We start from the raw sequence: 17,437 nt of genomic DNA, 5'->3' as shown, positions 1-17,437 counted from the left end.
AAAAAGCTTTTAAAAAAATCACATTTGAAAACCATTGTATGTTGTATTCTACATATGTCCTTCTAGTGCTGAACGTAAAAAAAATATTTTAGACCCTTTTCATGCAAAATGTATGAAAAATATTTTTCTCGTTTGTTATAAAGAACTTTGTATCCCTTCATATGCCGAACTAGATGCATTGTGGATTTAGCCTCATATACCTTGGTATGCGGTTGTCGGGAGAGGTTGTGTTTTCTCTAGCAGGAGGTAAGCTTGGCTTCTTATATGGTGTTGAGTAAAGCTTAAACCATGTATTTAGATTGTAGGTAGGTATTGTAGTTAGGTATTCTGAGAGAGATAGCAAGAGAGTTGGCTAAAGACGGCACGCTCAATAGTTTTGGAAAGAAAAGAAAGAAGGGATACTGGTCTGTAGTTGTTGATATCAGTGGGATCGAGTGTTGGTTTTTTGAGAAGGGGTGCAACTCTCGCTCTCTTGAAGACGGAAGGAACATAGCCAGCGGTCAAGGATGAGTTGATCTGCGAGGTGAGGTAGGGGAGAAGGTCACCGGAGATGGTCTGGAGAAGAGAGGAGGGGATGGGGTCAAGCGGGCAGGTTGTTGGGCAGCCTGCAGTCACTAGTCGCAAGATTTTATCTGGAGAGAGAGGGGAGAAAGAAGTCAAAGCATAGGGTAGGGCAGTGTGTGCAGGACCAGCAGTGTCATTAGACTTAACAAACGAGGATCGGATGTCGTCAACCTTCTTTTCAAAGTGGTTGACGAAGTCATCCACAGAGAGGGAGGAGGGGGGTGGGGGGAGGATTCAGCAGTGAGGAGAATGTGGCAAAGAGCTTCCCTAGGGTTAGAGGCAGATGCTTGGAATTTAGAGTGGTAGAAAGTGGCTTTAGCAGCAGAAACAGATGAAGAAAATGTAGAGAGGAGAGAGTGAAAAGATGCCAGGTCGGCAGGGAGTTTAGTTTTCTTCCATTTCCGCTCAGCTGCCCGGAGCTCTGTTCTGTGAGCTCGCAATGAGTCATCAAGCCACGGAGCTGGACGGGAGGACCGAGCCGGCCGGGAGGATAGGGGACACAGGGAGTCAAAGGATGCAGAAAGGGAGGAGAGAAGGGTTGAGGAGGCAGAATCAGGAGATTGGAGGGAGAAGGATTGAGCAGAGGGAAGAGATGATAGGATGGAAGAGGAGAGAGTAGTGGGAGAGAGAGAGCGAAGGTTGCGGCGGCGCGTTACCATCTGTGTAGGGGCAGAGTGAGTAGTGTTGGAGGAGAGCGAGAGAGAAAAGGATACAAAGTAGTGGTCGGAGACATGGAGGGGAGTTGCAGTGAGATTAGTAGAAGAGCAACATCTAGTAAAGATGAAGTCAAACGTATTGCCTGCCTTGTGAGTAGGGGGGGACGGTGAGAGGGTGAGGTCAAAAGAGGAGAGGAGTGGAAAGAAGGAGGCAGAGAGAAATGAGTCAAATGTAGACGTAGGGAGGTTGAAATCCCCCAAAACTGTGAAGGGTGAGCCATCCTCAGGAAAGGAACTTATCAAGGCGTCAAGCTCATTGATGAACTCTCCAAGGGAACCTGGAGGGCGATAGATGACAAGGATATTAAGCTTAAATGGGCTAGTGACTGTGACAGCGTGGAATTCAAATGAGGAGATAGACAGATGGGTTAGGGGAAAAATTGAGAATGACCACTTGGGAGAGATGAGGATTCCTGTGCCACCACCCCTCTGACCAGATGCTCTCGGGGTATGCGAGAACACATGGTCAGACGAGGAGAGAGCAGTAGGAGTAGCAGTGTTTTCAGTGGTAATCCATGTTTCCGTCAGCGCCAGGAAGTCGAGGGACTGGAGGTTAGCATAGGCTGGGATGAAGTCAGCCTTGTTGGCGGCAGAACGGCAGTTCCAGAGGCTGCCTGAGACCTGGAACTCCAGGTGTGTGGTGCGTGCAGGGACCACCAGGTTAGAGAGGCAGCAGCCACGCGGTGTGAGGCGTTTGTGTAGCCTGTGCGGAGAGGAGAGAACAGGGATAGGCAGAGGCATAGTTGACAGGCTGTAGCAGATGGCTACAATAATGCAGAGGAGATCGGAATGAAATGAACTAAACATCTGGGAAAGGAGAGAGCAGGGCCTCCCTCACCAAAAAAAATATAACTCTCCCAGCTTCCACCTCAGAAACTATAATTGTTTCACTGAACCACCCGAATAAAACTCTCCCAACTTCCACTTTAGAAATTAGAATTGTTGTAAACTACAGCGGTTCAATGTTTCAATGAATAGACTCAACTTACTTTATTCAGCTAGCTAACTATGACGCAATAGCTAACTAGCATGCTAGCATCCAATAACACACAGTTTAGCACCAATACTTGGTTACAACAAACTACCAATAGTGTGTGAACACACTAAACAGATACAGTCTAGTTCTTTCATAACGCAGCAATGATTAAACGTTGGCTAGCTAGCACAAAGATATTGTATTTAGCTACTACAGTACAGCCAGCTGGTAGTGTTGGCTAGCTAGCAATGGCTGCTGTGTTGACTTTGTTTGAAAAACGGCGTCGCTGCGAACGAATGTAGCTGGCTAAAAGGATATTGTTTTTAGTTGCTACCGTTGCTAATAGCTACTCGCCAGCTAATCCAGGAGGTGAGTTAGCTAGCTAGCTTCGTGCTACACCCGGCCCCGCCGAATACAAAAGTAACTTACAATAACTACATACAACAACTACCCACAACAGCCCACGATGCCTACCTATACTACCTAATAATATACAGCCCACGATGCCTACCTATAATACCTAACTACAATCTAAATACATAGTTTAAGCCTTACTCGACAAAGCCCAAGCTATGTATAAAGCCAAACTTACCCAACGCTAGCTGTCTGGGTGGCAGACTGCAATCAGTAGCTGTAATTAAGTACAGCAGCTACCAACCACCTAACATTAATGCCTCGGATAATGAGGTTAGAAAAACAGCTGAATGGTAGGCAGCTAGCTGGCTCAATCACCGGTACTCTTAAGCGTGAAATAACATTGGAAACAACTAACCACAGTTGCTAAAAGTTACCAGTAGCTACCCGCTAGCTAGCTAGCTAGCTTTGTTGGTCCAAGTAGTGGGTAAGCTAGCCTCGTGCTTCGCCGGGGTCCGCCGAATACAATACTTACCTACAATAATTACCTACAATAACCTACAATAACCTACAATAACTACCTGAGTAAACTACCTATAATATGTAGAATACAACATACAAGGGTTTTCAAATGTGATTTTTTTAAAAGCTTTTTTCGATGAATATTTTCTAAAATCATGTTTTAGGCAAAATCCACAATGCAACTAGTTCGGCATATGAATGGGATACAAAGTTCTTTATAACAAACAAGAAAAATATTTTTTATACATTTTGCATGAAAAGGGTCTCAAATAGTTTTTTCAAATGTGATTTTTTAAAAAGCTTTTTTCAATGAATATTGTCTAAAATCATGTTTTAGGCAAAATCCACAATGCAACTAGTTCGGCACATGAAGGGATACAAAGTTTTTCTATAAAAAACGAGACAAATATTTTTTATACATTTTGCATGAAAAGGGTCTAAAATATTTTTTTAACGTTCAGCACTAGAAGGACATATGTAGAATACAACATACAATGTTTTTCAAATGTGATTTTTTAAAAAGCTTTTTGCAATGAATATTTTCTAATATCATGTTTTAGGCAAAATCCACAATGCAACTAGTTCGGCATATGAAGGGATACAAAGTTCTTTATAACAAACGAGAAAAGTATTTTTTATACATTTTGCATGAAAAGGGTCTAAAATATTTTTTTAAAATGTGATTTTTTAAAATGCTTTTTTCAATGAATATTGTCTAAAATCATGTTTTAGGCAAAATCCACAATGCAACTAGTTCGGCATATGAAGGGATACAAAGTTCTTTATAACAAACAAAAAACATATTTTTTATACATTTTGCATGAAAAGGGTCTAAAATATTTTTTTAAATGTGATTTTTTTAAAAGATTTTTTCAATGAATATTGTCTAAAATCATGTTTTAGGATGACCTTCTTGATCCAAACCAGTCAGGTTTCAGGACTGGTCATTCAATTGAGACTGCTCTTCTCTGTGTCACGGAGGCTCTCCGCACTGCTAAAGCTAACTCTCTCTCCTCTGCTCTTGTCCTTCTAGACCTGTCTGCTGCCTTTGATACTGTGAACCATCAGATCCTCCTCTCCACCCTCTCCGAGCTGGGCATCTCCGGCGCGGCTCACTCCTGGATTGCGTCCTACCTGACCGGTCGCTCCTACCAAGTGGCGTGGCGAGAAGCTGTCTCCGCACCACGTGCTCTCACCACTGGTGTCCCCCAGGGCTCAGTTCTAGGCCCTCTCCTTTTCTCCCTATACACCAAGTCACTTGGCTCTGTCATATCCTCACATGGCCTCTCCTATCATTGCTACGCTGACGATACACAACTAATCTTCTCCTTTCCCCCTTCTGATAACCAGGTGGCGAATCGCATCTCTGCATGTCTGGCCGACATATCAGTATGGATGACGGATCACCACCTCAAGCTGAACCCTGGCAAGACGGAGCTGCTCTTCCTCCCGGGGAAGGACTGCCCGTTCCATGATCTCGCCATCACGGTTGACAACTCCGTTGTGTCCTCCTCCCAGAGTGCGAAGAGCCTTGGCGTGACCCTGGACAACACCCTGTCGTTCTCCGCCAACATCAAGGCGGTGACCCGATCCTGCAGGTTCATGCTCTACAACATTCGGAGAGTACGACCCTGCCTTACACAGGAAGCGGCTCAGGTCCTAATCCAGGCACTTGTCATCTCCCGTCTGGATTACTGCAACTCGCTGTTGGCTGGGCTCCCTGCCTGTGCCATTAAACCCCTACAACTCATCCAGAATGCCGCAGCCCGTCTGGTGTTCAACCTTCCCAAGTTCTCTCACATCACCCCCCTCCTCCGCACACTCCACTCGCTTCCAGTTGAAGCTCGCATCCGTTACAAGACCATGGTGCTTGCCTATGGAGCAGTGAGGGGAACGGCACCTCCGTACCTTCAGGCTCTGATCAGTCCCTACACCCAAACGAGGGCATTGCGTTCATCCACCTCTGGCCTGCTGGCTCCCCTTCCTCTGCGGAAGCATAGTTCCCGCTCAGCCCAGTCAAAACTGTTCGCTGCTCTGGCACCCCAATGGTGGAACAAGCTCCCTCACGACGCCAGGACAGCGGAGTCACTCACCACCTTCCGGAGACATTTGAAACCCCACCTCTTTCAGGAATACCTGGGATAGGATAAAGTAATCCTTCTACCCCCCCCCCAAAAAATAAAATAAAATAAAAAATAAATAAATAAATAAAAAAAATATATATATATATTATTGTAAAGTGGTTAACCCACTGGCTATAGGGTGAATGCACCAATTTGTAAGTCGCTCTGGATAAGAGCGTCTGCTAAATGACGTAAATGTAAATGTAAATGTAGTTGCATTTTGGATTTTGCCTAAATTATGATTTTAGAAAATATTCATTGAAAAAAGCTTTTTAAAAAATCACATAAAAAAAAAAATATTTTAGACCCTTTTCATGCAAAATGTATAAAAAATATTTTTCTTGTTTGTTATAAAGAACTTTGTATCCCTTCATATGCCGAACTAGTTGCATTGTGGATTTTGCCTATAATATGATTTTAGAAAATATTTATTGAAAAAAGCTTTTAAAAAATCACATTTGAAAACTCTTGTATGTTGTATTCTACATATGTCCTTCTAGTGCTGAACGTTAAAAAAATATTTTAGACCCTTTTCATGCAAAACGTATAAAAAATATTTTTCTCGTTTTTTATAAAAAAAACTTTGTATCCCTTCATATGCCGAACTAGTTGCATTGTGGATTTAGCCTAAAACATGATTTTAGAAAATATTCATTGAAAAAAGCTTTTTAAAAAATCACATTTGAAAAAAATATTTTAGACCCTTTTCATGCAAAATGTATAAAAAATATTTTTATTGTTTGTTATAAAGAACTTTGTATCCCTTCATATGCCGAACTAGTTGCATTGTGGATTTTGCCTAAAACATGATTTTAGAAAATATTTTTTGAAAAAAGCTTTAAAAAAAATCACATTTGAAAACTCTTGTATGTTTTATTCTACATATGTCCTTCTAGTGCTGAACGTTAAAAAAATATTTTAGACCCTTTTCATGCAAAATGTATAAAACATATTTTTCTCGTTTGTTATAAAGAATTTTGTATCCCTTCATATGCCGAACTAGTTGCATTGTGGATTTTGCCTAAAACATGATTTTAGAAAATATTCATTGAAAAAAGCTTTTAAAAAAATCACATTTGAAAACCATTGTATGTTGTATTTAAAATATGTCCTTTTAGTGTTGAACGTAAAAAAAATATTTTAGACCCTTTTCATGCAAAATGTATAAAAAATATTTTTCTCGTTTTTTATAAAAAAAACTTTGTATCCCTTCATATGCCGAACTAGTTGCATTGTGGATTTTGCCTAAAACATGATTTTAGACAATATTCATTGAAAAAAGCTTTTTAAAAAATCACATTTGAAAAAAATATTTTAGACCCTTTTCATGCAAAATGTATAAAAAATATTTTTCTTGTTTGTTATAAAGAACTTTGTATCCCTTCATATGCCGAACTAGTTGCATTGTGGATTTTGCCTAAAACATGATTTTAGAAAATATTTTTTGAAAAAAGCTTTAAAAAAAATCACATTTGAAAACTCTTGTATGTTGTATTCTACATATGTCCTTCTAGTGCTGAACGTTAAAAAAATATTTTAGACCCTTTTCATGCAAAATGTATAAAAAATATTTTTCTCGTTTGTTATAAAGAACTTTGTATCCCTTCATATGCCGAACTAGTTGCATTGTGGATTTTGCCTAAATTATGATTTTAGAAAATATTCATTGAAAAAAGCTTTAAAAAAAATCACATTTAAAAAAAATATTTTAGACCCTTTTCATGCAAAATGTTTTGTTGTTTGTTATAAAGAACTTTGTATCCCTTCATATGCCGGTCCATTCCTGCTCTCTGCACCAAGTCAGTAGTGCGCTTCGTCAGCCCGGTCCGGCCCGCTCCTGCTCCCCGCACCAAGCCTATGGTGCACGTCGCCAGCCCGGCTCGGCCTGTTCCTGCTCCCCACACCAAGCCAGTGTTGTGCGTCGTCAGTCCGGCACAGCCCGTGCCTGTTCCACCGGTGCCTGGTCCGGTACCGGTCAGCTGCTCCACGCCGGAGCTAGAGCAATCAGCTCCACCAGTGTTCAGTCCAGCTCCGGCCAGCAGGGCCAGACCGGACCAGGGGTACTTTGTGGGGTTAGAGAGGGAGTGGGGATCATGCCCGGAGCCAGATCCGCCGCCAAGGCGGAGTGCCCACCCGGTCCCTCCCCTGTGGTGTTTGGTTGGCGCGGTCGGAGTCCGCGCCTTTGGGGGGGGGTACTGTCACGCCCTGGCTCTGGGGACTCTAGTATGTTGAGCCAGGGTGTGAGTTTTCATGTGTTTTCCATTCTAGTTTAAGTATTTTTATGTTGGCCAGTGTGGTTCTCAATCAGAGGCAACGAGTGTCAGCTGTTGCTGGTTGTCTCTGATTGGGAACCACATTTAGACAGGCTGTTTTCCCACAGTGGTTGTGGGATCTTGTTCCAGTGTGGTTTGTGTTAGACCGTGGACGGCATGTTATCGTTTGTTGTTTTTGTTCGTGTAATCACTAATAAAAGAGTATGTTCGCTTTCAACGCTGCGCCTTGGTCCTCTGTTCCCGACAATCGTGACAGTAATTGTTTATTTAATTCTCTTTTTAATTCTTAATTATTTGTATTACTATTATTGTTATATTACTATTATTATTAAATAGATTGTTTCATTTTGTGCTAAAAGGCACAGGTGTGGGCAAATAATATTTCTAAACAAATGTTTGGTCACCACCCAAGACTTGCTGATGCCCTCCTGGTAATGTTGTATTATCATTATATCACAAATAGCTTATAAACTGTTATTTTCTTAATGTAATTTTAGCTTTTCTGATTTTGAATATGTTCTACTATTACATAGTTCATCTTAAAGTATAAACAAAATGCCCAGAAGTAGACTTGTTAATTGTTATTTTTTATTTATGTTTTTTTATTTCATATTTTTTTGCTAAAAGACTGGGCAAGAAAAGTTTATACTAAACATCTGAATATATGTTTTTTTGTTTGACCTTTAAGTCAAGAGTACTTATTATTTTTAAGGCAATCAGTTGCCACAAATATTTTAAGTTTGGTGGTAAATTATTTTGAGTTGTAACAAGTCTATGTTTTTGAGTTATGGGTAATCAGAAGATTGATTGAAAAAACGAATAAATGTTAAGTTAACTCAGGATATTTATGTTTCATTTTCATGCTTGAAATTATTAAGTTCTCTTGAGATATTGCAATGAGAAAGATGAATAAATATTCTGAGTAGCATAAACTGAAAATGTTTGAGTTGGCTTAATCAGTAAATTTAATTGAATTATAATTTAAAATTACATTTAACATGAACTCCAAATATATAAGCAATGATATACTCAAATGTTTGAGTTTATGAACTCAAAAAAACTGTGGCAACTGATTGCCTCACTTTCTTAAAGTTCTGCTTACTTATTCGGGTTTACAGTGTATATGTCTGTGCTATGTGCAGGCAGCTAGTATAATTATTGTTTGTGAAGTAAGTATGGTGATTATTATTAAGGTTCTGGTCGTCTGAGATACCAACAAGTAGGCTATAAAATATCAAGACATATATGTATTTTTCTATTAGTGTATTTGAGTTTGTTCTGTCGTTTCTGGATGATTAAATTGAAATTGCATCCAACTTTATATGGCTTGTTTTAGATATAGTGATATTTGAGAATTGATTTCATTTCAAATAACTGAAAGTGAGAGGTTGTAATCTGAATAAAGGGGGAAAATGCCATTTATTGAACGTGGTGAGACAGTCTTACACATTTCTAGAGAACCAGTTCGGATTTAAGTATAACTTTTGTATGACTGAAGCTTTTAGTGGTAGGTCCAAGCTTAAAATATTTAATCAATTCTGTCCTCTCTATTGATGTTCATTTTATAAATAGGCCCGTTTAATTTTGTCTGGCTTGCTGTTCCAAATCAAATGGAATATTTATTTTTCATATCAATTAAAAAACTGTTCGCTAGGTGTAGGCAAGACCGTAAACTGGGATAATACTATAGAGTTAATCAGTGTGATGTGAGGCTTCTTGTTTGCACGGGCAATGTCTCCGGCCAACTCCAGGAGCTCAGCAGTCAGGCACTCGAGCACGGCAGCCAGGTAGACTGGTGCGACAGCGTCCACACGCTCGGCATAGTTGCCTTTGCGCATCAGCCTGGGCATCTCGTAATCCATCTTGATTTAAATGTTCATGTAAAATGTGTTCCCAACATTGAAAGAATGTCTGTGTTTGTGTGTGATTTTTTTATTCCAGGAAGATGAAGGGGGTGATGTCCTGCAGGACCTAGCAAAACATGCAAGGAAAATCGTTGTGTACTAACCTGGGATATTTACGTTAAGGATTATGTTTACCAATAGATGACAGTATTGACTCAATACGGGGTTTACTTTCCGCTATCCGTAGCCGCTCAAATGTCTGACATATAACCGTGCTCGAGAAAGCCACAGGTAGCGTAATGTATTTCAGCAGATTTCGTGCGTTTCTGTGTGAAAAGACACGAATTTATGTGCTACTTAATTTGTGCGAAAAGACACCAATTTAACCAGTAGGCTACACACAACAACCATAAACGGATAGCCTATTTTTCTTTATTTTCTTTATTATAGTTGTGAATATACAGAAATGTTGTCTTTATTTAATAATGTTTCAAACATTGTAGTTGTATGCCTATGTACTGTTTGAGATTTTCTGAACATCATTTGTGAGAAAATACACACATTTACGTGCAACTTAATTTGTGGGAAAAATTGTTTTATTACATTTACCAGACGCTCTTATCCAGAGCGACATACAGGAGCATTTAGGGTTAAGTGCCTTGCTTAAGGGCACATCGACAGATTTTTCACCTAGTCGACCCGGGGATTAGAACCAGCGACCTTTCGGTTACTGGCACAACGCTCTTACCCACTAAGCTACCTGCCACCCTTATTAATGTTAAAGCTGTTTTCTATGCTTGATTTCGATTAATACTTTAATACTTTGGGATACTGGTGCACTTTTGGTCAGAAAGGCCCCTTTTTCGTGTAGGCAACAGTACACGATTTTCTTCATAATGCATTTCATATTTCGTAGAGCCTAAATTACACAATTTTCTTCATAATTCATTTAATACATGTTAAAGAGGTTAATGTAAAATAATGAAATGTCGGCTTTCACTTATGGCACTTCCAAGGCCTTTCTATTATGGTTATGTCAATCATATTATATACTTGTTGTAACACGTTCAAACCAATAAGATTGGCAACAACATTTTCACAATTTCTCACTTGTAATTCGAACTTGGAGGGTCATTCAAGTGAAACTTCCCAGTCGGAACTAGGTATTTCCGATAACTCTGATAGCACCCTGAACGCAACATTAATATGTGTGATCGACAACAGTAGGGTCTGGGTCCTGGCGTGTCCAGTCCCCATACCCATTCCATAGGAGTGAATGTCAGTAGTCTACTATATGTGTCACGATCGTCGGAAGGAGCGGACCAATACGCAGCGCGTGGAGTGAACATGATGACTTTATTTATAAAGCAACCACGAAAAACAACAAAAGACGATAGTGAAGTCCTACAGTGACAATATACTGAACTTGGAACAATAACCCACAATAAACACAAGAAAACCTACAGCTTAAATATGGCTCCCAATCAGAGATAACGAGCCGACAGCTGACACTCGTTACCTCCGATTGGGAGTCATTAACTACAAACAAGGAAACAAACCACAACCTAGAAATAGACCCAACAGAACTCCCCACATAGAAATAACCGTGACAGACCTGCAAACCTAAAAATCACCCAAAACCCCACAAACAACATACACCCTGGCTCAAATACACAAGTCCTGGAGCCAGAGTGTGACAGTACCCCCTAAAGGTGCGACCTCCGGGCGCACCAGCATACGCTCTAGGGGAGGGTCTGGGTGGGCGTCTGTCCACGGTGGTGGCTCTGGCCCCGGTCGTGATCCCCACCCCACCACAGTCACAAACTGCTTAGTAGGCAGTACCGGACTAAGGGACAGCACCTGACTAAGGGGCAGCACCGGACTAAGGGGCAGCACCGGACCAAGGGGCAGCACCGGGCTAAGGGGCAGCACCTGACTAAAGGGCATCACCGGACTGAGGGGCAGATCCTGGCTGGCTGGCTCAGGCGGATCCTGGCTGGACGGCTCTGGCGGATCCTGGCTGGCAGAAGGCTCTGGCTGATCCTGTCTGGCAGAAGGCTCTGGCTGATCCTGTCTGGCAGAAGGCTCTGGCTGATCCTGTCTGGCAGAAGGCTCTGGCTGATCCTGTCTGGCGGAAGGCTCTGGCTGATCCTGTCTGGCGGAAGGCTCTGGCTGATCCTGTCTGGCGGAAGGCTCTGGCTGATCCTGTCTGGCGGAAGGCTCTGGCTGATCCTGTCTGGCGGAAGGCTCTGACGGCGTTGGGCAGACGGGCAGTTCAGACGGCGTTGGGCAGACGGACAGTTCAGGCCCCGTTGGGCAGACGGCAGACTCTGGCCGTCTGAGGCGCATCGTAGGCCTGGTGCGTGGTGCCGGAACAGGAGGTACCGGGCTGAGGACACGCATCTCAGGGCTAGTGCGGAGAGAAGCAACAGGGCTTGCTGGACCCTGGGAACGCACATGACGCCTAGTGCGAGGAGCCGGAACAGGGCATGCTGGACCCTGGGGACTCCCATAACGCCTAGTGCGGGGAGCCGGAACAGGGCATGCTGGACCCTGGGGACTCCCATAACGCCTAGTGCGGGGAGCCGGAACAGGGCATGCTGGACCCTGGGGACTCACCTCACGCCTAGTGCGGAGAGCAGGAACAGGCCGGGCGGGGCTGGCGACGCGCACCGTATCCCTGGTGCGAGTGGCCGGAACAGGCCGGGCCGGGCTGGCGAAGCGCACCCTATCCCTGGTGCGTGGAGTAGGAACAGGCCGGGCTGGGCTGGCGACGCGCACCGTATCCCTGGTGCGAGTGGCCGGAACAGGCCGGGCCGGGTTGGCGAAGCGCACCGTATCCCTGGTGCGAGGAGTAGGAACAGGCCGGGCTGGGCTGGCGACGCGCACCGTATCCCTGGTGCGAGTGGCCGGAACAGGCCGGGCCGGGTTGGCGAGCGCACCGTATCCCTGGTGCGAGGAGTAGGAACAGGCCGGGCTGGGCTGGCGACGCGCACCGTACACTTAGTGCGAGGGACCGGAACAGGCCGTACCGCACGGGAACACACACTACTGGCTGCACCACGGGACTAGGAACGGGCCGGACCGAACTGGTTACACACCCCAGTACCTCACGCCGTGCCTCAACACTTTCCTTCCCTGCTTTACCCAGTTGCCCCCTTGACCTGGTAGCCCACTGAATCCGTCCCTTCTCTGCCTCCGTCAGCCCCCTTAACCTGGCAGCCCTCTGACTCTGCCTTGTGGCAGCCTCCTGCTGCTCCGTCGCCCAAGCCATGTGCCCCCCCAAAAATTTCTTGGGGTTGCCTCTCGTCCTTCCGACGATGATGGCCCTGCTGATGCCGTTGCTCCTCTCGCCGTCGCCTCTCCACCGTCTCGTTCCATGGTCGGCGATCCATACCATCTAGGATCTCCTCCCAAGTCCAGGACCCTTTACCTTCCACCAGTTCCTTCCATGTCCAGACCCTTTGTTCCTGGACGCGCTGCTTGGTTCCTTTAAGGTGGGTTATTCTGTCACGATCGTCGGAAGGAGCGGACCAATACGCAGCGCGTGGAGTGAACATGATGACTTTATTTATAAAGCAACCACGAAAAAACAACAAAAGACGATAGTGAAGTCCTACAGTGACAATATACTGAACTTGGAACAATAACCCACAATAAACACAAGAAAACCTACAGCTTAAATATGGCTCCCAATCAGAGATAACGAGCCGACAGCCGACACTCGTTACCTCCGATTGGGAGTCATTAACTACAAACAAGGAAACAAACCACAACCTAGAAATAGACCCAACAGAACTCCCCACATAGAAATAACCGTGACAGACCTGCAAACCTAAAAATCACCCAAAACCCCACAAACAACATACACCCTGGCTCAAATACACAAGTCCTGGAGCCAGAGTGTGACAATATGTCCGTGCTATGTGAAGTAAGTATGGTGATTATTATTAAGGTTCTGGTCGTCTGAGATATCAACAAGTAAGGCTATACAATATCAATAAATATATATTTTTTTCCACAAATAGACAGGTATTTTTACCTTTCCTTGGTAGCAAGATCTTATAATTTTTTGCTAACTTTCTATTAACATTTAATAGAGTGAGATCATTTTATTTATTTTGGGATATGTATCCACTTCACCATCAGACCATTTTATTGGTAAACTACAAGTTGTATTGTCAGTGATCCAATTTACAGTTTAGTCATTTAGCAGACGCTCTTATCCAGAGTGCATACATTTTTCATTCTGGACCCCGTGTGAATCGAACCCACAACCCTTGCGTTGCAAGCACCATGCTCTACCAACTGAGCTACAGGAGGGTCAATTCCTTATATAGTACATTTTTCATAATGTGGTTGTATTCCAGAGAGGTTAGAAAATGTATCTAGAGCCTCTGAGTACAATGACACGTTTGTTTTTAAACCTTGGATTTCTAATCCCTTGATATAATTGTTGGATCTGATTTGAATAGCTAACATTTCGATGGCCATAATAAATAGATATACCGATAGTGGACAACTTTGTAAATTTCAGCACCACGGAGCTCCTCTATTACCCGTCTCGTGAGTGGAGATGAAGCAGAAGCGCTGTCCATTCAACTGTGCTGAATAAAGCAACGCATGCACCGAGTCTTCCTTTGTCCTTCCTGATTTGGCCAATTATTTGGTTGGAGTATTTCGGCCTGCCGCGCGTCTTTGTCTATTGTAGATAATCCCTTTGGATTTATGCGTTTTATTTCAACGCCTCAGGCAAGTAAAACGTGCAATACGTAGCTTTAAGACGGGTTAGTTAACAACATACATGGTGAGAAATGTAGAGGTGCGCGTATAAATGGAGCAATTGTGCCTTTTTGATGTAAATATGGAGGTGGGATTTTGGAGATCAGGTCATCAATTACGCGCGCTCTCCGCGAATACAGTGGGCCATCAGGATGTCCTAGGGCACGATGGACACCCTCTTTGCGTGGATGGCACACAGTTTGGTGTCCTCGAACAGACCGACCAGGTAAGCCTCGCTAGCCTCCTGCAGGGCTATCACGGCGGAGCTCTAGAAGCGCAGGTCGATCTTGAAGAACTGGGCGATTTTTCTCCCCAGGCGCTGGCAGGGCTTGTAACGGGGAGGCGCTCCTGCGCGCAGACTTGGCGGCTAGCTGCTTCCTGTAGGCTTTGCCACGGGTGGGTTTGCGAGCGGTTTGCTTGGTTCTGGCCATGGCGCTTGCTTCCTTCTTAGACAGTCGGAGTATAGCCTCGAAATGCCCATGTGAAATGTATAAAGCCGGCAGTGGCATCTGCTGATTGGACACCATCTCCCCACTACCCCGATTGGCCCGTTGCGGAGGACTCCTCTGTCGGTTACTGGAAAGGATGCTTTGCTTCTTTTTTTTAGGACCGCGCGCCCATCTCAATACACTGCGCGCCAAAAACAATAGTACACTAAGCGCGTGCGTACAATAGCACACTGCTGGCCCTTTGCACGCAATAATAGTCGCCTGTTATCGCAAACGAGGCCAATAGTACACTGCCTGCACACAACTACACACTGCGCGCTGGCAAAAGCACACTGACAGTCGGGAGTATAGCCTCGAAATGCAGAGACGCGCCATGGCCAGAACCAAGCAAACCGCTCGCAAATCCACCGGTGGCAAAGCCCCCAGGAAGCAGCTCGCCACTAAGGCTGCTCGCAAGAGCGCCCCGGCCACCGGCGGTGTGAAGAAGCCTCACCATTACAGGCCCGGCACCGTGGCTCTGAGAGAGATCCGTCGTACCAGAAGTCCACTGAACTGTTCATCCGCAAGCTGCCCTTACAGCGCCTGGTGAGAGAAATCGCCCAGGACTTCAAGACCGACCTGCGCTTCCAGAGCTCCACCGTGATGGCCCTGCAGGAGGCTAGCGAGGCTTACCTGGTCGGCCTGTTCGAGGACAGCAACCTGTGCGCCATCCACGCCAAGCGGGTGACCATCATGCCCAAGGACATCCAGCTGGCCCGCCGAATTCGCGGAGAGCTCGCATAAATGAGGATGACCTGATCTCCAAAATTCCCCAAATGCTCTTTTAAGAGCCACCTCCATATTTCAATCAAAAAGGCATAATTGTTCCATGTATACACGCACCTCTACATTACCCACCATGTATGTTGTTCACTAACACGTCTAAAAGCTACGTATTGCACCTTTTAGTTGCCTGAAGTCTAGCTTCAATGTTTGTGTGTGTACACACAACCATCTGGCATCATCCACTTCCTTTGGACTATAGTAGCACAGTAAAATGCTTTACAAAGGAGGGGAAAAAGAAACGATTGATAATATAGGCCGAATAGTAACAAGAATTGTGTTCAGATGAATAATTGACACTATTAGCTGTGTGTAATAGCCTTGCATGCAGTCAAGACAAAACATTGCATGCCAACTGACTTTGAAAGTCCCATGTTGCAGTGCTGCTGAGAGACTCATGCAGAGGCCAAAACTTTACAGTGGAGCACGGAGGACATCTTGTGGTTCAACTCGGGTACTGCCCATGTAGCTCTTTAGCCCAGCGTTTCCCAAACGCGGTCCTGGGGTCCCCAAGGGGTGCGCGTTTTGCCCTAGCACTCCACAGCTGATTCTAATTCTCCCAGCTTGATGATGATGAGTTGATTATTTGAATCAGCTGTGTAGTGCTAGGGCAAAAACTCCCAAAACGTGGCCTGAGTTTGGGAAACCCTGCTTTAGGCTAATACTAGCCTATTAGGATGACTTGGTTCTATCGCTTTAATGCCAACCACTGAACTCTGGTTTTCACTAATTACTTGTCCCAGGTGACCATTATGAATCTAATAGCAAAACAAATGTTTCTAAATTGCTCTTTGAATGTAACATGCTACAGTCTGTCAATTACACTGTGGAAATCACATTTACATCTTTCTTATCCCCTGTGTCGTCACATGTCACAATCATTGAAGGAAAAAGTCCATGTATTCTTTAGATAATTACAACATAGATGTCCTGTAATCAAACGACACAAATGGAATGAATGAAACAAACCGAACGTTTAGCAGGCACTAGTTTGCATCAAGCCTGTCTTGAGCATTTTGACATAGGTGTGGATTTGATGTCATTGCATGCCTCATCCGTGGCCTGGAGGAGGGTGGCACGCTCATGGGGATGGCAATCACACACACTTTTCACCTGTATTGCATTTCACAGTATTGTGTGGCTCAGGTATTCAGCGCATGTCACTAGCAACACCATAGTTGTGGGTTGGATCCCCACTGGGGTCACATGCTAAAAGGTATGGACTCACTGTTGTCACTTGGGATAAAAGCGCCAGCTATATCAAAGCTATAGGATATGAAGGTAGGGCATTGGCCAATGCCATTTCCGAAAAGCAGTGTGAACCCCCCCCGAAGGAGAAGTTGACTATTCAAATAGAGCTACCCAAACATTTATTGGATGTTGCAAAGTTTTGCTTTCACCCATGGTCCCTAAAGGGAGTCAAAAAAGGGCAGGAAACAATGGGTTCTCAGCAATATTTCACCAACAACCAAGCATAGACATTAGGATCATCAACAAATATTCCTAAGTCATACTACAAAAGGGTTGTAACGAAATGGAATTGTCTGTTCAATGCAAGTTCAACGTCAAAGAAAAAGTGCATCACCACAACAAACGTGTCTTTAGATACACTGTAAAAAATGACTTTGTGGAATGTACTCAAACTATTACAGTCAACAAAAGCACACGTCATATTATTGATTAGATATTTTTGCTTGTTTTTATGAGTAGATAAGCTTGAGTAAGTTGTTTAGATGTGGTCAAATACATTGAGTAAAGATGATAGAAGTAAAAAGGATTATATTACGTTGATTCAACTCAAATAGATCCATGACATTGTGTTCTTTTACCTGAATGATTCATCCTATTATGTACTCAATGTTACATGATATATTCATTTAGACCAACTCAGAAAAGGTTCACATTTTTACTTTGGATTCACTCAATCAGATCCCTTAAGAGAAAAGGTATCCGGACACCGGGAATCCATTTATTTAAACATCAACGGTTTGCAAAACATGTGTTATTACGAG

The 17,437-nt window shown here is 43.8% G+C and overlaps 1 pseudogene; it reads left to right on the top strand.

Annotated features, from left to right (window-relative positions):
* The first annotated feature begins 14,877 nt into the window (after nt 1-14,877).
* Nucleotides 14,878-15,386, top strand: LOC123482888 (annotated as a pseudogene).
* Nucleotides 15,387-17,437: the final 2,051 nt, after the last annotated feature.

The sequence above is a fragment of the Coregonus clupeaformis genome, chromosome 40, assembly GCF_020615455.1.
Source record: "Coregonus clupeaformis isolate EN_2021a chromosome 40, ASM2061545v1, whole genome shotgun sequence".
NCBI classification, from domain to species: domain Eukaryota; kingdom Metazoa; phylum Chordata; class Actinopteri; order Salmoniformes; family Salmonidae; genus Coregonus; species Coregonus clupeaformis.
This window is presented reverse-complemented; position numbering and strand designations above follow the sequence as displayed.